This window comes from Zalophus californianus, chromosome 8 (assembly GCF_009762305.2).
Source record: "Zalophus californianus isolate mZalCal1 chromosome 8, mZalCal1.pri.v2, whole genome shotgun sequence".
NCBI classification, from domain to species: domain Eukaryota; kingdom Metazoa; phylum Chordata; class Mammalia; order Carnivora; family Otariidae; genus Zalophus; species Zalophus californianus.
The window spans coordinates 33,459,497-33,483,070 of NC_045602.1; the positions used below are offsets into that span (position 1 = coordinate 33,459,497).

General features: G+C 44.0%; 1 protein-coding gene across 15 annotated transcripts in view; it reads right to left on the reverse strand.

The window, feature by feature from the left end:
• Window positions 1–23,574, reverse strand: part of SLC8A1 (solute carrier family 8 member A1) — a 369,635-nt gene that overhangs the window by 299,128 nt on the left and 46,933 nt on the right. For 2 of the 15 annotated variants that reach the window (XM_027621058.2, XM_027621059.2), the window contains exon 1: window positions 16,924–17,141. The exons of 12 other annotated variants lie outside the window; for them this stretch is intronic. The gene's annotated coding sequence lies outside the window, so the exon portion shown is untranslated. Of the gene's footprint in view, window positions 1–16,923; window positions 17,142–17,607; window positions 17,720–23,574 lie in introns of those variants that run through there. One more of the 15 variants, XM_027621062.2, reaches the window with a different exon arrangement.

The following is a 23,574-nucleotide window of genomic DNA, read 5'->3' on the forward strand; positions in this document are numbered from 1 at the left end:
GTATGTGTGTGTGTACACACATGGCATGCAGGATTTTATACTGGATGGTTAAGGAAGGCCTCTCTGATAAGGCGACATTGGAGCAAAATCCTGAAGGAAGTAAGAGACCAAGCCTCGTGGATATCTACAGGAAGAGAATTCCAAGCAAATGCCAAGACCCTGTGGGACTTGTCTTTGCATCATCTAGGAAACACAGAGGAACCAGTGTGATGAGAGGGCCATGAGCCAGGGGAACAGGGCTCCGGAGCTGGGAACACACTGGAGATGGATTATGAGGGGCATGGAGGCTACCATAAGGCACTGGCTTCGATTGTGAAAGAGATGGGGCTCGCAGGGAGGTTCTGATCAGAAGTGTGGTATCAGCTGCTTTTCCTATTAAATACATCTTTCTGCTGGTTCCGTGAAGAATAGAGTATAGGGGTAAGGGAGGAACAAGAAGACCCGTTTTTGCCTTTTATAAAAAAAAATCCGAATTATAAATGATCCTGATGCCTGGCAGGTATAAAAAACGATACAGTAGAGATCTCAAATTTAGAAGAGGAGAAAGAAACAATTTGTAGTGACCCTTTGGAAGATTTACAACTTCAAATGTCTTGGGAACCTGTGAGAATCAGAAAGGTTAAGTATTTGCTCCCAGGGAGTAGGGAAAAGAGAGAGTAAACACAGAACAGAGATTCCAACCTGTGCCTGTCTCTAGGACTGATATAATCAACCACTTCCTTCAAATTCCTGCCAAATCTCATCCTTCCATTTTCACATTTTAGCCAAAATGAGCTTCCTGAAGTACAGATCTGACTCTCTTACTCCCCCTTAAAGCTTTTCATGGGTTGCCTCTTGCCCTAAAACCAAACCCAATCCCCTCAATAGGCTGTTCAGACCTTTTAGGATCTAGCCTCTGAGTTCTAGAATATGGAAATTATTTCCATTCCCTGACCACGACAACACTTTCTTACCTCCAGGGCTTTGAGGATTGTGTTTCCTGTGCCCCCAATTATTTTGTTTCTTAGAAGCAAATGTCAAAATCTCACAACAACGAATCATGGTCAGTTGCCCGAGAGAGTAACAGTAGGTTTAATTCATAAACATGATAGCAGACACTATGCTAAATTCTTTATATGTAGTATTATACCTAATACTTAACACTAGCCAGCATTGCTATTTTACACAGCTCCTGGTGTTGTCATTTCCATTACGGCCCATGAGAATGGCACCACCTGGAGTTGTGCAATGTACAGTGCCCTAACAATGACCCTATGCAGTAGATATTATTAGCCCATTTCGGAGATGGGATCACTGAGGCTCAGACAGGTTAAGTGCTTGTTGGAAGTCAGACAGATAGGAAACTCCTGAACTAAGATCCAAACCCTGGTCTGTCGCTAAGACTGATATTATTAACTGCCCTATAAGAGCATCCCTGATAGTGTATGAAGTCATCTCAGAGAGTAGTGGATTTGGGCTCGGACTGGCCTATTGGCAAACCTCTTGGTTTCCATGCAGGGTAAGGAGGGCCTCAGTAGCAAAAGTCCCATGGAAGGTTTCCAACAGCCTGGCTTTTATCTTATGGATTAGAGACTCCAACAGACAGGCATTGACAGCTGTGATGTAACGTGTGGGCTGGCACGCTCCTAGAGATAGCTGCCCTTCACCTGCCAGGTTTTTAGCAATTACCTGGCCACCTCTTCCTGCACACATTCTCAGGAAAATCTCTTAGGTCAGCCAAAAAAAGAAGCCCTCCCCCAACCTGCATTTCGCAGTTGCTCTTGGCCAAAAGGGTACAGATGTCTAAGAGTGGATGCATCTATAAAAATTCCGATCAGAGAAAAAGGAAGGGGCTTTCTGAGGTTAAGTCCAAAACATCACAATTATATTCAAAAGGTGGTAGAATTATAATTTGTGAAATCAGTGGACACAAAACACTAATACAGGTTTTAGGCAATGCAGCAACTGGAAAGAATTCTCTGGACTTCAGTTTCTTTCTTTATTAAATTAATACCAAATTCAAATGTTTGGGAGGAGGGGGGGGACAGATATCATCTAAACAAAATGGCCCTCTTCATTCTTTCCTTTCAGGATCTTTTCTCCATCATCAGATTCAAGCAGATCTACCTGACCCTCCCCACTGTCTCCTCAACTGTGTATTTCCATAAAAATTCAGCAGGAAATAAAGGCTGCTACTATGTTGTTCTGCTGCCTGGCTTTTTTTATATTCTGCCCTGGTCTCCTGAACTCTGTAAGGGTAGGCTGGTTTTCACGGTGCTTTCAGATCAACTCTTACGTCCTCAGCCAGTTCTTGCTTAGGAATAGCCATTGTGTCATCCAAATGAGGCTTCAGCACCATAGCAAGAAGACCCAGATTGTCTTCTGCTCACTATTTATTTTGAATCCAACAGACAACCCCAGCACCTATAGGGTACAGATGTGAAAGGCACATAAGGAAGGACGGGGAAAAGAGATCCAACTGAAAAAGCCCAGACACCAGGATGGAAGGGAGAGGGCAGAGGAAGAGACCATGCACCTGCAAGACAGATTTTTGGCAAACTGCCTTTGTAAAGCATGAGGAAGAGCCCCCCACCCCCACCCCCTGCGGAGGCCTGAAGAGTCATCAGGCTGCAGAGCAATGGGTTCCTTGTGGGAAGCTGGAGCCAGGGTTGACCACCAAGGAGGACCTGGCTCGGAGAGAAGAAATACGCTTGGCATTCCCGCCAGCCCCAGGCGCAAGGCGACCGAATCTCATTCTATTGATTGTCAGCTGGGGTGATTCAAAGGAACTCCTTGACTCTCCCTCATCAGGACCTGGAATTCCCTTCTATGTAATTCTTGCTGACTGAAAGCATCAAAGCAAAGCCATTAATTTGTTTCTAAGGCAACATTAAAGCAACCCTAAGTTCTTATCCACTACCGAGACAAGCACTTTCGAATGCTTTTAGACAAAGAGATGATGCCAGAGGATGACTTTCCTTACCTGACCATCCATCTAGGGTGCGAATTACTGGTCTGGCCAACAGACTGTGACCCCGTGTTACAATGGAGCTCTCTTCCCACAAGGACTCTCTGCTGTTACTTTCTTTTTATTTTCAAAGAGAGAATTTCCTCTTTGTTGCTTAATAAATTGGGACAGGTCCTCTAGAGTCCAGGCAGCGAGAGGTCATTTAAGGGGCTCTCGCCGTCTGGTTGAACGTATGAGACTCCAGTCAGGATCCTGTGCCGTGGCAGGAAACACTCACCTCATTCATCAAAGGAAGACACTGGGGTGGTGGTCAGGCAATGCGGCCAAAAACAGAGAGATGAATTTAGGATTTTAAATAATGAAGAACTTACTGAAAAGTCATGAGATGTAATCCATGGCCCTTTACCCTACTTTGTTTTTCTGTGTAGAACTTCTTCCTCTTTATGTGCTAATATAATTTATCTCATGGTTCTGTTTATTGCCTTTCTCTCTCTGATAGATGTAAACTCCGTACAGGAGGAGATTTCTGTCTCTGTCTCTTTTGTTCATTGATGGATCCCCAGTTCCTGGAACAGAATCTGGCACATAAATGATACATAGCACCTGCTTATTGAATGAATAAAATAATTCTCATCAGGTCATGTGCTGACTCACCAAATCTCTGAAGGTGAATCAGAATCTGGGAGCTGGGACTAGGCATTTGCATTTAAAAATGTGCCCTGCGTGAAGCAGACACCCCTAAAATGAGCAGATGCCAGTATCACACTGAAAAGCCAATGGCAGTATTAAATGGAGGAGAGGAAATGTGATGCAGGCTTATGGGCAGAGAACCTCAGGCTGGAAAAACTGACCTCCAGCATAGAGATGGGGCTCTGACATTTCCCCCAGCAACCTGGGGGCGGGTCCTCCTCCATGAGCCCTAGCTTGCTGATTTCTTTTGGAATGCCAAGTTCATCTGCTCTGTTGAGAGGGTCGGGATATTTCGGACATCCTCAACAAAGCATATCTTCTCCCTCCAGTGCAATAAGAAGACATCTGGTCAAGCACCAACCAAAAATGAGCTCCATTATAGAAGCCTCATAAAAGGGAAAGTGCATCACGAATTTAAATTTATCAACTCTGCATACCGGCATGGAAATAGGAGTAAGAGAAAGAAAGCTGGGGAATAAAGAGAGTCTTTCAATAGTAAATAAATAGAGAGGAATTCAAAGGGAAGCTGCTCTGCTAATCTTGGGCCAGGACTATCCTCAGATTAATTTTGCCAGTGCCAAGGACAGAGTAAGGGCCCCACTTATGGTCATAAATTGGCATTTATGACAATAATGACTGAAACCATTGACTGAGCACTTGCTTTGTCCCAGGTGCTTCACTGACTGCTTTGCATTCACCGTCCCTAACCTTTCTAACAATACCGGAAGGAGGTATTATTGTTCTCATTTTAGAAATGAGAAAAATAAATGGTTCATAAAAGTAAACTGACTGACATTGTACAAACAGAAGGGAACTAGGATTTTGATCCAGGCACTTCGCGTTAATTATGCCATCGCGCTTTCCAAAATGGCAGCATCTTTTTATTTGTTTTCGCTACCTAGGTGAACAATACTGTTCTCTGGTAGCAGAGAGCTCCCTACTTAGATACTTAGTGCAGAATAACCTTTCCATGCTGCCCTGCTTTCCCCCTGAATAAATGCATGTCGTTTGCACTACCTTCTCAAGAGCCTTCATGTTTGCCTCTCCTGTCTCATGCCTCCCCACCCGCTGAGCAAGGGTTTTGTAAGCACTCCTATTCATCACTGTAGCAAGGGAAAGATGATCCATTTGGGGGATCATCAGCTAAAATCTGAGGTCTGAAATCACTCCAAAGTCGTGTAATAATCTCAAGGTTTTTCCATTTGGTCAGGAGAAAAGAAAATAGAGAAAGGAATCCTAGCAGTGGGTAAGCAAAATTAAAATAAAAGATGGGTGGAGTTGGGGAGAATGATACTGAATTTTAGCATAAGAAGTGAATACTTTGCTCTAATAACAATAAATCAGTATTTTTTTTTTCAAGAATTTCAGCAGAGCTCACAAATCTGCTGTCTTGGGGTCAAGACTTTTTTTTTTTTTTTTTTAATTTTAAACCAGTAAGTAATTCAAAGTGACAGGAAAACAACACATTCATTCATGGTTGTGTCTGCCAGGCTTTCTTAGCCACTCACATATGCCAGATACTGTCTTAAAAAGATGAATAAGATAATATCCTCCAAGAAGCTCACATTCTAGTGGGGTATTACAAAAGTCAAGGTGTGAGTCTCCTTTCTGGTACAGAACTCTTTCATTTCTAGAGAATCCCAGAAAAGGAGAGACTTTCTGGGCATTCAGAGAGTGAGATCATGGGTACACCTTGACACACTCAAAGTGACCACCTCATTCCCAGGTTAACGCACCTGAGCTCTTGGGTTAACACAACCAGGTTTCTAGAAACCTCAGACTGCTCAGCCTATAGTTCTACCACCCAGGGTTTTCAAGTGTCATGAACTCCCGGAGTCAGGGCCTTGGATCACCTTGTCTGTACTCTGTGCATCTTTCAGGAGCCTTGTGATGGACAATAATAACTATTTCAGATAATAATTTGTTCACCATCCACTGTGAAGAGAAAGAGCCACCTTTCTTTGATGTCTGACCTTACACACTGGGAACTAAAAAATGAGGTCACATGCATGCATTTATATCTGGGTCACCAAAAAAGATTTACTACCTAAAAATATTTTCCACACTAGCTTGTTGACATTTAACCTTAAGAAACGTGTGTGTGTTTTTCTGAGTGAAGGACAGCTGTCTCTCTATTTCTACTTCTAGAAAGTGAACCAGTCATTTATTCATCAAGCATTCATTGAGTGGCGTCTGTGCGCAAAGCACCAAACCAAACGCTGAGGGGCTTACAAAGATAATTGCACCTGTGCCTGATGAACTGACAGTGTTCAAGCAACTCAACTAGTTACTCAAATGGCCATGAGTACTAGGAAGGATATGGAAGATTCCCTAGAAGGAGAGGATTGGAAGGATGATGAAAGCTAGAGAGAGTGAGAGGACATTCCAGAAGGAAGGAATGATGTGCATAAAGGCATAGAGCGCTGCTTCTTCAACTTAAGTTCACCTAAGAATCACCTGGGAAATTCATTAATATGCAGATAACTGGGTGCTACCATCAGATGTACAGTAGCTCTAAAGAGGAAACCCAAATTTGAACTTTAATAAGCACCCCAGCTGATTTGATATAGGCAGTCTTGGCACCACCCCTTAGGGGCACTGGCATAAAGGGCAGAACTGGGTAGAGAGAAGAAGGGGCATGGGGTATCTTTAGCAAATACAGACTGCAGAGCACTGAGACAAGATGCTTGACCAAAGGTAGTGCCTAAAAATTAGAAGATAGTGTTTCTTGCCATATCAGTAAAACGTCAATGTGAAATAATATATCAGAAGGGCTTTCCTTCTCACAGATTGGGACTCCAGACAGCATCAAAATACGGAGGCCCTTGGTGAGTTGGGGGGAGACAGGAGGGCGGACGATGGAGAAGAATGAACCCTAATGGGAGATCACAGGGGCCCCGAAAAGAGGAGGTTAAAGCATTGGGAGTAACTTACACCTACTTCATAACTTTGCCAAGGGCTAGCTCTGCCCTCTTTAAATAGAAACAGCTAAGGACTGCTAGGACCCTACATCAATACGTGACAAAGACCCAGGATAAATGGAAGTCTTTGGAGACCTTCTATCCAGGCTCCATGCACAATTCCTGAATAAAGTAGACAGTATGTAGAAACATAAACCCCAAACCTGAATCCTTGGGTGGTGAGGAAAATTGTGCTCTTTAAATCATAGGGTCTTTATGGGGTATCACCACTCCCTTTGTTCACCTCAACTCAAGGGTAAATCTTTGTGGTCGCTTTCTGCATTCTAGTCTGTCTCTTGGGACTAGAGATATTTAACACAGAATCTAATTTCAAGCTACATGATAGGAACATCCAGAATGCCTTTTAAAAAAAAAATCTTTCTTAACAAGGAAAATGCTGGTTATGTGAGCAGAAGCTGGTGAATTTCATCAGTTTTTTCCCTGAGTCATTAAGCTTCATCTTCAAGTAGATTACTTTTCAGGAGATGGAACCCTATCAACTTGAAGTTTGTAAGTCTTTTAAATTTTCCTGCATAGTGTCAAATCACAGTCTTTGAAAGAATAAGATGCTCCTGAAAAAAGTAGAAGGAAGAAAAAAATATTTTTTTTAGATTCAAGTTAATAGATGCTCATGTAATGGTGACCCTTCGTCAGTATTCTGTACAACAATTTTCTAAAGTTTCTGACAATATACACAGTGACATGGCTCTAAGACCAGGTATATATGTACATAGAACAAATAAATTTTTTAAATGGAAGCAGCTTAGAAAGGAACTGGCCAAACTTTAGTATTTATAGGAATAATTGAGTAGCTTATAGGAAAACATGAAATTTTTATACAAATCCCTGAGCACAGTTTATGAAACATAGTTTCTCCACTAGATAAAGCATCTAATGAATATGCCCTTTACACCAATCCCATATACCTATATTCGAAGGATATTTGAAGAATCCACCTTCTCTGGAAGAGTTGAGAAAAAAAGTCAGTGGAGGAAGAAATGCCAATCATTTAATTATTTCATTAGCAAGTGAAGACAGTAACTTCTGCCTTTTAAGCAAGGACTGCTTTCATCAATATCAATGACTTACGTGAGAACACTCAGTCACTCATTCATTCAACAAACCCTGAATGTCTATTACGTGCCTGGAGTGGGAGAGACAGGGGGCTAGAGCCATGAAGTAAACAGATACAATCTCTCCCCTCCTGGAATGTATTATGTAGCTGGGAAGACAGAGGACAGAGGTTAATTTGTTATTTCCAAAAGAAACATCATTATCAACTCTGCTAAATGTTGTATAGGCAAGAACACTGTCCTCCAAGACTAAGTAATGGAGGACCTGACCTACTAGGGTATCAGGGAAGGTTTTTTGCTGAAGAAATAACATGTGAGCTGAAAATAAAGATAGTCAGCAAAAAGGCAGGCCAAAGATTGTTGGAGGGCCAGGTCTTGGGTTAAACTTTTTGCAATTCACCTTCTCTGTAATGGGGTTACTCACAGACCTACCTTCTTAGATATGCTGTGGGGGAGGAATGAGATCATGTTCAGAAAATACTTAAAGCGGGGATGGCGAAGCGGTGCACAGGGTGGGTGGGCACCTGGGTGGCTCAGTTGGTTAAGCAGCCAACTCTTGACTTCAGCTCAGATCATGACCTCAGGATTCTGGGATTGAGCCCCACACGCGGCTCCTTGCTCAGTGGGGAGTCTGCTTGAGATTCTCTCTCTGACCCTCCCCCTTCTCTCTCTCTCTTTTTCTGGAATAAATAAATCTCTTTTTAAAAAAAGAAAACACTCAAAGTGGCTTCTGTTATTTTTTTGAGACTTGCCCCTCTGAGGTCACAATCATGTAATTGCAGTTAATTTCATTCTACCACGGTGCTGGGGGCAATGTGGTGGACAGAGGATCATTGGTCCGGGGTCCAAAAGAAATGAGTGCTGGTCTCAGCTCTCAAGTACCAGTCCTGTGGCCTTGGACAAGGCATTTTCCCTTTCTCAACCTGATCTGTAAAACTGGGGAATTTTGCTAACAATAGGAATACCTAATACCCTAATCCCTCAATTTGGCATTCAAGGTCATCATCCATAATACAGCATGTGTCTACGTTCCCAGGTTACTGTCCCTAGTAATCAACTGAGCTACTAAATAAAAATTACCCAAATATGTACCATGTTTTGCTTTCTCATGCTTTTCTATCTGCCCGCCATGATCCATCTTAAATGTCCAATTTCCCTTCATAAAACTGCTTTTACTGCTAGGAAAGCCCCTGAAAGCCACCTAACTCTGCCTCTTACCCCCTTTTTCCCAACACAAAAACTCAGGCCATGATAACTTTAAAGACTTTTTCAAAGGCACACATCTCCGATTTGACAGAGTTAGGCTCTAAAACCAGGTCTCAGTTTCTAGGCCACCTCTCTTTGCACGACACCAACCCCAACTGCTGGGATTCTTCAAGCTCACTGATATTGCCTTTGTGTCTCTCACAGTCTAGCTGTGTGTCAGGAGGTGGTGAACTAGGGCCAACAGGTCAAATGTAGCCCGCCACCTAGTTTTCTAAGGCCCATTTCATTAATTTTTTTTTTACTTTGTTAAATAATTGAAACAATGAAAAAAAACAACGTTTAGTGATGTGAAAATTATACGGTGTTCAAATTTCAGTGTCAATAAATAATGTTTTACGGCCCACAGCATGTCCATTCACTTAAGGATTGTCAATGGGTGTGACAGCTATGACAAGTAATGGTCACGGATCCTGTGGTCCACGAAGCCAAAAGTGTTTACTATGTGGCCCTTTGAAAAACAGGTTTGTGACCTCTGGTATATGTCATTATATGTGTCCTTATCTTCCTCCTCTGTGTGGCAAACTCCCACAGTTAGCATGTTCATATGAAGGCACGCAGGCAGGGACAGAGACTCTCTCACTATTCATCTCAAGAAATAAGAACAAATCCTTATTGAGGACTCACGTGCCAGAAACTGTTCCAAATGTTTTACAAGTATTAATGTATTATTCCTCAAAAAAAAACCCACATGGCTTTTTACTATTGTCATTCCCATTTAATAGATGAGCAGAATGAGGCCCAGAGAAGTGAAGTACCCAGCACGATCTTAAATATGCCATTTGTTGGATCCAAATAAATATTATGACTGTCATGATATGCCTGTTGACTTCAGAGAACTGTAGCCTGGGTATTCCAGGGTCCCTCACTTTGTTAATCAATACCCTCAACCTAGAAGCCAAAGTCACCGTTCTCTTTCCACCTTGGGGAACCATTAGGAGACATCCAGGGACTCCTGAGGCCAGAAAACACAGATGCATTCCTGGAGGCCTTCCACTTGTCAGACAAAAAAGGAAGATGTGACTTTGGTGACATGACCTCAGAACCCTAGATCTGAATTCAACTATCTCCTATTTCACTCTCAAAAGTCATTTATTTTCATGTGGCCTTCATTTGCTCATTTGTTTAGAAAGAACTATTTGATTTCTGCTGTTCCTTCCAGAGCTAGCTGTGGTTCTAAGCAGCAAGAGCACGGAGAAGGAGAAGCTCTTAGAAGGGGCTGCTGACAGGTGCAGGGCCGGGAGGAGAGAGGAGAGAGGCAGTGACGAGCCACCAACTCTGCCCAGGACCAATTCACACATTTCAGCTCTAGGGAGCTCACGTCCCCCAATATCTGGCAGGTAGGTTATTTTGGAAGAGTGACTTGGAACTTCTGAGAGACATAGGATATATGACTTAGCACGTATCCAGACTCTATCCTTTTGCCTCTGCCCAGTGCTATTCACTTTGGGGGCTCTACCGTGGGTCTATGCAGGAAGTTTAGGTTTGCGGGCAAGGGGAAGCAGTCGGATTCTCTAAACTTGCTCTTGGAACTAGATGCTCTACATCGAGCAGGGCAGAGCTGCAGCAGGCCCTGGGTCCTGTGCTTTATGGGGAAGTGGTAATGAGCAGGAGTTCAAGAATCTCAAGGGAGAAAGCACCAGAGCCATTCGGTGCTCAAAAAAAAAAAAAAAAAAAAAAGGAAAATCACCTGTAATGGCCCAGAAAACATAACCATCAAATTTAAGGGAGGAAGGGGATGGCAGGTGGTCTGTCCTTTGCCTGACCTCTCAGACTGTTACAGTATCTCTCTTTAAAGGCCATGCTGGAAATTCACCCTGAATTTTGGCTTCACTTGTAAAATGCGTGTGAGCAGTGGCGTATGTTATCCTTTGTTCCAGATCCACGGTTCCCATGGCATGGTTCTGACTGGGACACACAGCTGATCTGAAAAGCCCTAATGTTGCCCCAGGGTTGTCCTTGTCATAAATTAGCTGGGGCTGGTTTACAGGCTTCAAAAATAGCTAGGCTTCATTTATTTTTTTTAAAGATTTATTTATTTATTTGAGAGAGAGCAAGCGCCTGTGTGTGCGTGGGCAGCAGGGAGTGGCGGGGAGGGGCAGAGGAGAGTCTCAAGCTGAATATGATCACGGAGCCCCATGCGGGGTTGGCCGCGGGGCTGGATCTTACAACCCTAAGATCATCACCTGAGCCGAAACCAAGAATCGGGTGCTTAACTGACTGCGCCACCTGGCTTTATTTATTTTAGAAGCCCTTTTCACTCTTGGAAAATAAACTGAAATGCCTCCTCCCCCATGAAGCCTCTTCCAATATTCTCTTCTTCCTTCCAACTCTGCAGCATTTTGCTCATTAGACAGTTGTAGCAATATTTCCCAGTTGGTTCAGCATTTAGGTGTTCTAGACCATGACAACCTTAAGAAGAGAGAACATGGCACAAAGAACATGGCTTTTGAACAGCATCAAAAACTCGTACTATCACCTATTAACCCTCAGGTAAGTTATTTAACAGAGCCATAGTCTTCATTTTTATATCATGATAAGGCTGCTTCCTTGCAGGGCACTTATAAGCATTAAATGAGAAAACACATTCCGAGTGCTTAGATTGGCCCTGGGCATACAATGGGCACTCAGCAAATGTCAAATAACTCCTCTTCATCATCTGCATTCTCTGAAAAGCCCAGGGCAGTGCCTTGCATACAGTGAGTGCTCAATAAATATCACAGTTGGTTTGTAGTAAATTGCTGAATCACCCTCTTGTCTGTCTGACTTCATCTCACGTTAGATTCCATGAAGAAATTATTAATTATTCTGACTTCACATGTAATGACATCCACTGAGTGATTATGTTTTAGGTCTTTTTTTTAAATTAAGATGAATTCTAATATTTAAATTTATTTTTCTATCTCTATTATATATGCAAGAAACCATTTGTCTGAACTGGTATTGCATGTGTATTTTATAGGTTACTGGTATGAATATTCCAAAACAGCATATAGTAGAAGCCATTCAAGATTTTAAAGATATCATTTCTCACTGGGGAACATAATTTGCCCATTCTCAGAAGAATTCAAAAGGCTACATTTTCCAGAAAGGATCAAATTTTTGATAGCTTTGCTGCCCCAGAAGTAAAATTTCAGTGTGGGAGTGCATCGCTGTCTCTGTCTGGCTACTCTCTACTCCCTCTGTCAGCGGCCCCATTGCTGGGCACGCAGGTCCTCACACTTCCCCACCAGAAGGAGCCTCTGAGGGCACAAACTGGGCACCAACCCAGTTTCAAAAACTACTTTCACTTCCTCTGTACCTTCCTGTGTTCCAGGCCCTCAGGACTTTTCTGTCAGCTGACCTGATAAACCAATACAAGTTAGCAGACAAACAAATGACAGTGGTCTATAAGAATTAAAGGTAGCTCTGGGCGCCTGGGTGGCTCAGTTGGTTAAGCGACTGCCTTCGGCTCAGGTCATGATCCTGGAGTCCCGGGATCGAGCCCCACATCGGGCTCCCTGCTCAGCAGGGAGTCTGCTTCTCCCTCTGACCCTCTTCCCTCTCGTGCTCTCTATCTCTCATTCTCTCTCTCTCAAATAAATAAATAAAATCTTTAAAAAAAAAAGAATTAAAGGTAGCTCTTTCCTAAGTGATGTCATTGCATTTTATTAGGGATCTACTAGATAGAATTACTGAATTCGAATTAATGTCTAATAGTGAGAATTTCTGATCTTATGTTGGTGGATGGATAAATGCTTCCACCCCAAGGATGTTTTGCACCGCCCACCTCCAGATCACTTTACACGTGGCTGCCTATAATGCACTGGCCCTTGACCACAAACACATTTCCTTCACTTCAGCTGCCAGTCAGGACTTTTCTCCTTCCACACGTCGTCCTCCTCCTCCTCCTGAAATTGGCTAGACAGTTTCAGATAAAGAGAAAATGTGATTCTCTTGAACCTTTGTCTCTCTTGTTCTGTACTACACTCTCTTGGCTAGGCAGATCAAAGGACTATCACAGAGTGGATATAAAACACTTAGAGTTCAATAAGAGTCGTCAGCAAGGAGAGTCTACACAAAACACTTGAGGCAGCAAGGGCTGCAAGCAACTGTCTCCCCAGTTGAGTCAACACACTGGAAGAAGGCACCCGATCTCCTCATCTGTATTCTGACCTGCTCCTGATGAAAACATGCCAGTGAGAGTAGCTTACCCTAGAAGTCTCCAGTTCAGAAAATAGGTTGTTTGATTTACAAACTTCACTGAGAACCTAATTATTGATTAGTTTAAGTCTTCAAAATATGTGTTGTAGGAAATATATTTTGTGGTGTGTGTGTGTGTGTGTGTGTGTGTGCGCACGCACGCATGAGAGCCTAAGGAGGGAGGGAGGGCGGCAGTAAAAGAGAGAGAGAGATGGAGACACAGACCCAGACACACAGGGAAAGAGGTATCTTTTGGAAGAGAAAGAAAGAAAACTGAAAATCATCTCACTGCATTTAATGAGGCCCCACCGGACTAGCTCTGAGTCCAAATCAAAATCTCAGAGGCCAACTCTGAAAGCTCACATTTCCTGAATCTATTCCAACCCAATGGGTCACAAAGCATCTGACATTTACTTCCACTAAATCTCAAGTATGTCTCCAGGGGATAGACATCCCTTTGTTCAGAGAGAAAACTTGAAATGGCTAGTTCATCAACCCACTGGCTTGGTTAGCCACAAGTATTACTGAAATTAGAACCCAAGTGATAGGCAGCTAAGGGAGCTGTGAGCGATGTTCTGTGATTCTGAAATCTAGGGAAAGTCAGGGAGAATATTTGCCACAAGAGGGAGCAGGAGAATTTGATCAGATGGGAGACTATCTGGTAGAGGTTATGATGAGGGGTCTAAGTATGAGGTATGGACAATATTGGAAGATGTTTTGGCAAGAGACATCTATCCCTTATAAGAAAAAAAGTGTGGGGGGATGAAAGGAACAGGAAGAAGAGAGGGATTGCAACACGTTGATTCCTAAATTCTCAGCAAATGTAAAGCAACAATTTAATTTTTGGTTAGAAGCAACACACATTCACCCTGCAAAAATACAAAACATGCAAGATAGGTGCTCTACCACCCTCTTTTAATCATATATTTCTTTTTCCAGATTTAATTTCTATTTCAGCCCGGACCTTGGTTATTTCCATGCTGATGGGGTAGACCACTTGCTACTAACCTCCATGCTATGCTCTCTCTACCTGAAGGTGTTATGGAGAAAGGGCTCCTTTCACTGTATTGCAACACAAAAATCAGATGGCAAAGTCCTATAATGCACTTACTTTGGGAGAAACACATCCATGACCTAAATGAATGCTTTAACTTGCTTTAAAGCAGGAATGTAACCTCATTGGATCTGCAGAGCTTTTATCATCATTTATTTTTTTTTCAAAGAAACGGATTAAATACTGATAGGGAAGAAACCGTGCGTTTACTTTGCAAGATAAATAAAAGTCTATTTTTGTCTGATAAAAAACATGTTAAATATAGCTTGCTAACAAAATGCTGAAGCTCTCTTGGAATTTTTTTTTTCAAAACATAGTAAGCTTGAAAGAGCAATTAATGTAAATCCTGCATACAGTCCTGACTATACTTCATCTTCCTTTTGTAATTTTATTTGGAGTAAAAGCACTGCTATCACTTCTCTTCCCCTTCATGGTCAACAAAATGGTTAGCTAGCTCTTAATCTTAATCCAAAATGATATAGCAGAAACCATTCAATAGTAATGATAAAATAGAAAGACTAGAAAGACAGATGGATAAATAGGTAGGTAGATGGGTAGATGGACAGATTGATAGATAGATATAAAGCACAGCCTTCATATTCTTTTAATTCATCACTCTCCTCTTCCAGCCCTGTGAAGCTTTCAGGACAGAGTAAATGAAGTCGGATTGTCATGGACACTTGCATCCTTTGCAACCCTGCACAGCTCAATAGTCAATAATGGTTTACCTCTATCCAGTTCTTTAATTCCCTAGTAATTAATCATTCCATATTTAATACAAGACAACAGCCATTTTAGGGAGGAAAAAAAAAATCAGGGCTCTTTTTTTAGTAGGTGGGAGAAATCTTAGCAAAATAGCCCTCAGAATCAAATGGAATTCTTCAAACAGGCAGGATTTGTAAAATGAAAACCATTTAAGAAAACACATCCTGCTTCTTGATCAAGTAAGTGGGTCTTCCCCCACCTTCTCACTCACAAGGCCCCAAAGATAGAGCTAGCTCTCCTTTCCTTCCTCCTTTCACACCAGCCTAAGCAGCCAATTAAGCAAGTTTAGCAAACCCATAGAGCTAAATCCAAGTAACACAGGATTTGAAAGAGGAACCTAACAGCCTTCACCCCTATTCTGGTTTTGCTTTATCTGAAATGAATGAAACATCTAGATACATTTCTATCCTCCTTTCTCGACTTGCTGCAGGAGTAGCTTTGAGAGAGAGAGAGAGAGAGAGAGAACATGCAAGTGTGTGCATGTGTGTGTTTACGGAGGGGGGGGGGGCATGGGTGGGAGGCATACTTGCAGAATCCCCTCCTGGTTGCTCCCCATTTCCCCATTTCCCTTAGCAAATCTTCCCACAGATGCTGGATTGTGGGTGCTCCAATTGCTCATATTTGGAGATACTCAGCCTATGCCTTTAACCAGATCTGATCAGAATCTCCACCTACTCTGCTAGCTCCTCCATGATCTGGATGCCAGTACTGTCTTTACCACATCTGTCATTTTTTAAAAAGCTTCTTCCACTACACCTCCTACTGATATCCTTTTTTCTCTTTTTAGTCTTTACACCTCCAGCAGGACAAAGTTTGTATTGTTATAGTCACAACCACTAGTGGCTGACTAGCAGGAGAGATACAGAGTGCCAGCAAGGGAGCCAGGCTGGGGGGGGGGGGGCGGTAAAGAGATAACCTAGTGCAAAGCATGACTTTCTTTCCGATGAATGCGGACACCACGCACTATTGCTCTCTTCAAAAAATGCTTTGTTAAATTTGATCACTCTGCTTTCAACCCAACCACTGCCACTTTGGAGAGGGAAATACAAATTGCCAGCCCCAGTCATTCATCAAATAGTCAACAGAATCCATGGGGAGGGGGGGTGTTAAAATCAAGGATGCACACACACTGTATTTTTAAAAGCATCCTCTGGGCAGATTTGGTTTCTTTAGCTGACCGTCCACCCATAAGACCTCCCTCTTCTTCATTAAGGAGGAGCCAAGAAGGATATCCTCACATCTCAGAACACAGACCATTTCCCCAAGAGCCAGCAAAGCTCCAGAGGCAGATAATGCAGCTGCAAAGTTCCCTTCGAATCTCGTGGGGGAGAGAGATGCCTGTGCGTGCAGAATCCCCAACGTGCACACCCCGGCATAGTGCCCAGAGACCCGGACCCTTCAGCCCACTCCCCGCCCCCCTCCCCGCTGTAATCCCCCCTTGCCTGTTCCTCCTGCCCCGGCCACAACTCCCTCCTCTCCGCAGTCGGTGGTGAAGGAGCACCCAGACCTGGCCGGAAAAAAGAGACTCGCGAGTGTGGCCTTGGGGAAGACCCCAAGGATTACCAGGAGGTGGGATGACCGCGGAGCAGAGCCCAGTGGGTGGGGACGCCTGGATCCCCAGCAGCGCTGCATTCCGGGTGGACTTAGCTCTTCGCGCCCTGAAGCCTCAGAGCCCAGCGCCGTGCAGGGTGCAGCATCTCTCCTTAGCAGCCCTTTTTACCTCCGGCAGCCGGCACTGGCAGGCGGGCACACTCACGCCCAGACGCACCAGCCCGAGCAATTTCGCTCCCCGAGAAGCGTGGACACCCCAGAAAACGTGTAGGGACACACGCGCGCGCGCGCGCACACACACACACACACACACACACACACAATTCAGCAGCCGGTCCTTCGCCCAAGCGGAGGGAAGTGTAGCCTTACGAACAAGAAATGGAAAATAGTTGGCGGTAGCTGACCAAATCCCTCCTGCTGCCCATTATAAGATCCTACCTGGTTTGGGGGAGTGTGGATGGATCCTTCCCCAGTTCCTCCACGCTAGCAGGCAATACGGCGCACTCCCTCCTTTTAAATAGCTCCCGACCGGGAAGAGGTCGCTCCCATCTTCTGGGGGGAAGCACAAAGCGGGCGGCGGCGCCGGGCAGGCTCCCGTGCAGCGCCGGCGCGAGCGGGAGCGGCGGCTGCGGGCAGCCGGTGCGCGCGGGCGGGAGGCAGGCGCGGAGGCCGGGAGGCTGGGAGGGCCGGGGCCCGGGCGGCGCGCGCGCTCCCCCTCCCTCCCGCGCACACTCGCCCGCCTGCCGCCCGCCCGCCGCCCGCAGCCTCGCACTCGCTCACACGCGCGCTCGGCCCCGCCGCCGCCGCCGCCGCCTCCGCGGCCCGCCGAGTCCCGGCGCCCTCGGCGACCGCCCGGGAGGAGAGCCGGCGCGTTTCTGGAGCCCCGAGCGGGCGGGGAGCCTTTCCAGCCTCCCAGCCTCCCAGCCTCCGCCGCCGAGGTTTTTCGATTTGCTCCCGGCCCTGGGCCCCGCAGTGCGTTCTGGCCGCGCGCTAGCGCTCTCCGGGGCGGGCACCCAGCCCATCGATTACACGCGCAGACGGGAGCTGCAACTTTTCTTTTCAACCTTCCTCGCCTCTCCCACAGGCAGAACCCTCACCCTGACTTGCCTACCCATTTCTCACCTCTGAAATTGTTCATCCAGATATATCTTTCTTCCTCCGCTTTCTAGCCCTCTGCGAAAGGAAGCTTTCGTTTAGCAAAGGGACCTGGGGATGTATCAATGATTTTCTCTTATATCCTGTGTTTTTCCTACGTATAGACATGCACAGCAGTACCGTGGCTAGAAGCTGCTGACACAAGCACATAAGGATGTGGGGGTGAGGGGAGAGGTGTTCCCCAGCCAAGATCTCGGAAAGATTCTCCGTGTTGGTATTTCCCTCAAAGATTGCAGCTCACCTGGGAATAAAGACCAAGAAGCTGTTTAACGCGAAAGCCGTTCGGCTTCTAAACTACACAGAGGAGTAAAAGCTGAGCATTAAGGTTGAGTTGGGAAAAATCTAATGCAGCAATCGACGAACCATTCATTGGCCTTTCCAAGAGAAGCATTATCATTGCCAATACATCACTTCCCCATAATTAATAAAGGAGCACTGCACCAGGCCCTTGCTCTCTTGACAGCTCATTCATCTTTACAAATCCTTAATGACTTGGCAGGATGAAAGGCTAGACCCACTGTGGAGTTCACAAACCTGGCTGCACATCAGACACACCTGGGAAGCTTGTTAAAAATGCAGATTTTAGGGGGCGCCTGGGTGGCTCAGTCGTTAAGCGTCTGCCTTCGGCCCAGGTCATGATCCCAGAGTCCTGGGATGGAGCCCCACATTGCGTTGGGCTCCATTGGGCTCCCTGCTCCGCGGGAAGCCTGCTTCTCCCTCTCTCACTCCTCCTGCTTGTGTTTCCTCTCTCGCTGTATCTCTTTCTGTCAAATAAAATCTTAAAGAACCACTTTTTAAAAAATGCAGATTTTAGCATCCCATCTTGAGACTCTGATGTTGTAGTCCTCAAGGGTGACTCGATGCTTGCGTCTTTAAAGCACCAGTTGACATTCACCACTGGTGTAGTTTGGCAGAAGGGTGAGGGGTCAGGGACAGCTGTGTGGAGAAGCTGAGAGGAACAGAGCACCAGGCAGAAAGTTAAGTCCTTAGCAGAGATCTCCCCACTACTTACTCTGCAGCTCTCTGGCCGCCAGGCCACAGGGGAAAGGCGATTCTGACTCCACGAATCCCACTGTTTGACTATGAGGCCGGTGGCTCTCAACCCTGACTGCTTCAGAATCTCCTGGGGAGCTTTTAAAAATCCCAGTGCTTATGCCACACCCCAGACTGATTAACTTGGAATCTCTGGGGGTAGGACCCAGTCATCAGTAACTTTTTTTTAAGATTCCCAGGTTGATTCTTACCTGTACCCAAGGTTGAGAACCACTGTTCTGTGCCAGTACCCCTCAACCCTGAATGTGAATATGAATCACCTGGGGATTGCAGGTTCTTCTGGAGCTGATCTGGAGAAGGCCTAGGATCTGTATTTCTAGCAAACTTACGAGTGCTGTTGGTACTGCCTGGATGAAGATTGTGCTTTAATTAACAAGGGTCTGCTGTGTCCATCTAATGCTCGGGGATACCCAGCTTGATGGAGGAAACCAAGCTTCTTCTTGTCTTGTATATTCCCAGGAATCATTCTCGCCTAAGAACATTTTCCTTTCCTCGTAGGAGATAAATATTCTTGACTTGCCACAGACTTTTTGTTAGACTGCACTGACTAGTGGGTGTAAACAGAATGACATGTGGGGAGACACAGAAGGTCACCATCTCTCTGTGAGAGCATATCCTTAGCCAAAAATTACTTAGGGTACTGATTTCAAGGGAGTGTGAGAGGCAGACGTTTGGCTCACACTCAATGAAAGGGACTTAGAGAGAAGAGTGGCTGTTTTCTAAATGACACAGAGCATGGCCTGTAACTAAAAACTCCCCCCACCCCTCCACAGGAAATAGGACCAGGCTAACTGAAGGAATTTAGCAAAAGAGCTGAATGAAAATGTGAGCGGACTACATCTCACTGGAATAGATTCTGTGGAAGGGGCGTGGCCTATTCTTGCTATTAGGGACTACTTGGTGAAAGCTCAGATTTTCTTGGAAGTGTAAGCATGCTTGTGACATGGGTGACACCAGCCCGGTTCTTAAATGTCTATATTCCAGTGCTGTCCAAAATTCACCTTGTCAGTAGCTGAGAAAGCATTAAGGCTTCATCTTGGTCCTCTTTACTCCTCTTCTTTTCCAATCTAGTCTGGTATTAGGTTAATTTGAATTTGGGGGGGATTTACATTAAGGTCCTCTCTTTACCTAGAACCATTAAAAGGCAGCCTAATGCCTAGTGATTTGGCACACCCTTTCTGATTTGGCTCAATTTCTGAATCCTTAATTTTTTTTTCCTTTCATTTATCATTAAAGGCATCTTTATAAGGGTTCCAGGGCCCCACGGCAAGTCAAACCTTTTGCTCCCTCCTAAATGTCATACATGACTGGATTTTTATTGCAAGAATTATCAAAGGCTACATCACTGGCACAAGGCTCTAGGTAAGGAAATAGAGTGGTTTCTGCAGGCTGTGGCTTTGGAAAGAAGAAATATTGTATGTAGGAAGGTGGTGATTTACATTCCAATGCCAATAGTTATTTCTTAATTGTATTCTTGAATCTTGATTGCCATTCTTTTCTTCGGGCTTAGGGTTCAGAGATATGGGATCTGGGTCTCTTCTGTTATGTATCTGAAGCAATAGGGCATGACCATTTTGGGGACTCCACAGGGAAATCACTAAGATTTCATATATTCTAAAGATGGTTCAGATTTTCATGAACTAATTCCCTACAAACCTTCAGGAGATCTTTTAGCAAACTCACTTTCACACCAAGTATAAGTGTTGAGAATTAGGCCCTACTTTTTCATCCAGTCTACAGAGAAACTGGACATATGATCAGGGCTATGAAAATTTTATAATATATTTAATATTTTACTAAAGCTCTTGATAATTTTTCAACATAAGAAAAACAAGTACTTTGTTGTAATTTCTTTCATTTTTACTTTGAATCGTGTAGGTCAGAGTTACCATCCTTGTTTTTCTAGCCTTGGGTCTTCGCAAGTGTGTTCATATAGAGTTAGTATTCCCCACCTCATTTCCTTCTCTGCCAACCTTCATACTCAACTACCTGCTCACCCTTGAGCTCAGTTGGATACTGATTTCCATATAAGAAGACAGTAGCATAGCAAGCACACCACGTGGAGCTCAGCATTAGCCATTCTTCCACACCTAGGAACTCCAGCTAGATCACTGGCATGATTTGTGTTTTGGGTTTCCATTGCTGCTGATTGGATCCAGGGTTTTTTGCTTCAAGTGTGACTGCAGGGAATTTTTTTGTTGATTTCTAAGCACTATTATTTCTCCTCACTGTGGTCTTGTTCCTGCAAGTAAACTTTTACTTCTCTGTTTTGTTTTGACTAGTTCACCACCACCCTGAATTCCATCTAGTAGTTGGCCCTACTACTGGGGCCCTATTCTGGGGCCTTACTGCCTCCCCAGTAGACTCACAGTTCTAACCCATAATTTCTTCACTGGGCGGGGGGGTCAACCCACTTCCTCTGAATTTGTCACAGTGTTTGGATCAGGGACCTGCACTTCCATATTTGAGCAATTTATGGTCAAGGATTGGGCTTGTACAAAATCCTGACACACTTATTTTCCATTTCTGCCCCTTAACACATTAAGGACATTCTCTAGTCACTGTCCCACAACTTTACCAGTGACTAACTTCATGGCCGAATCATTATCTAGAGCAATTAGTGGGTCAGAAAAGAACCGAAACTGTTAAGAGTTAAGGATTTGGAGTCAGAATATCTGGGTTTGAATCTCACCTCTGGCTGTGTGATCTTAGGGAAGTTCTTTAATCTCTCTGAGTCACAGTATCTTTGTCTGGAAAACCTAGATTATAGAATTTCCTTAAAGGAGTTATAGGAAGGATAAAATGTATATAATGTGCTTGACATAGTCCCTGATTATAGTAATTATTCAATAAATAATGCTGTTGTTATTACTATTGTTGGTAAAGTTCCATAAAAATGATATTCATAAAATTAAAAAAAGTATCTGTATAATTAGGTTCCACATAATCAGCCATCTCATTTTCAATAATGATTATGCTATCATTTGTAGTATACAGAATTCTATGCAAGAAATAAATCCAGGAAAGTGAATGCTCTACACTTTGAGAGTACTTTCCTTCTCAGTAATGAAAGAAGCTGTTGCATACTTTCTAAATCTGTAAGTACAGAGTGTAGTTATATGTTTGATACAGGGAGAACCACATCTGTTATATACTGGTTTGGTACAATTTCAAATCCACTTATTTATGACAAAGACCAAAACAAATAGTTGTTTTTAGAAGTAAATTTGTTTTGTTATAAGAATGAAGTAAGTTGTGTCAGGAAATCACCATCTCCTCTCCTCTCACCAATAAGAAGTCAGCAGTTCAGCTGCTGGAGGCCACCCCCGCAGCCGGGCGGGGGGGAGGGGGAGGATCTTCTCGATAGAAACATATAAAGAAGCAACCATGTCAAAGGGACATTTAGACTATAAATACCAAGAGTTTGTGAGGCCTATCTGAGAGTGTTCAGTCTGGGCAAGGCCACTCCTTCTCATCTAAAATAGCTCTCCAAAGACCTTGGGGCATTAGCTCTTGCCTTGGTCAAGGCAACTCTTATTGGCAGAGGTGAAAATCATGCAGCAGCTCTTGGCAAAGCTCATCTTGTCCATCAACACCAGAGCTACCGTTCCCTAGCAACATGCTCTAGCAACAGGGAACTTTACCTTTTGCACTGATAGCTGGACCTCAGCTCGCAGTTGGCTAACCTGTCTCTCCCAAGTACCAACTCCTATAAAGGTTCAACCCTACTGAATGTGGACTTTATTCCTTTCCTCTCCTCTTGCCTGGAACAATCATGTGATTAATCTATCATTGATTCGGAGTATATTATTTCTTTATTGGCTTTATTAAGAGACATCCTGTATGCTATTGACTTGTGGAATTCCCACAGTGAACCTGTGTTAAATAAATTGCTGGCAAAAAACCCCCTCAGTCTCTGAGCATTAATTTGCTTTCCAAAACAAAGCAACATTCTTGCTGGGTCGCAATATTTCTTTTCCTTTATGTCTGAGTATTAACTTCATCCCATCTCCATTATAATCTGGGGGCATAATTTCCAATAGAGTTAAACAAATTTCACTACAATGAAGATTTTGCTTGTCCTATCAATTATATATTTTTTAAAGATTTTATTAATTTATTTGAGAGAAAGAGAGAGAGAAGGAGAGCATGAGCCGGGCAGGGGGCAGGGAGGGAGAAGCAGAAGCTGACCCCCCCAGGAGCAGGGAGCCCAATGTGGGACTCAATCCCAGGACCCTGAGATCATGACCTGAGCCAAAGGCAGACACTTAACCGATTGAGCCACCCAGGAGCCCCTGTCCTATCATTTATATTAACAGATGACCTTATCTGTGACATAAACTTTTTTGCTAAGTTTGCATAAACTTTCCTCAACATCAATTCAAGGACTCTCTACCAAAAGAGACTGAAGATGAAGGCTCCGGGGTGCTTTGTACTAGTTATTTGTGTAGATATTAAAATTATTTGCCATCTACCACCTAACTTTTATTTAAGAAATCCTTAGGAACTAAGGAGGGAGTTATGATTACCCTCATTTTACAGATTGAGATCAAGGAGATTTGTCTCACCCTGGCTACACAGTATCAGTTATATTGTTTCAAAATATGGAAGCCCAGACCCACTCTTGGAGATTTGGCCCTCATTGATTGAAAGTGGAGTCTGGGCATGGGAAAATTTTTAAGTTCCCTCTGTGGTTCTAAGTTTCAGCCAGAGCTGAGAACCTCTGGCCTCAGATCAAATAGCTAATTAGTGGTAAAGACGAGTGAAAAAAATCCCTTTACATCTGCCACAATGCTGCTTGTATTCTGCTGTCCCATCAAACATTGATATTTAACAGAATATAGAAATGGGGACTCTGCTTGGAAACTTGAGAGCCTTTTT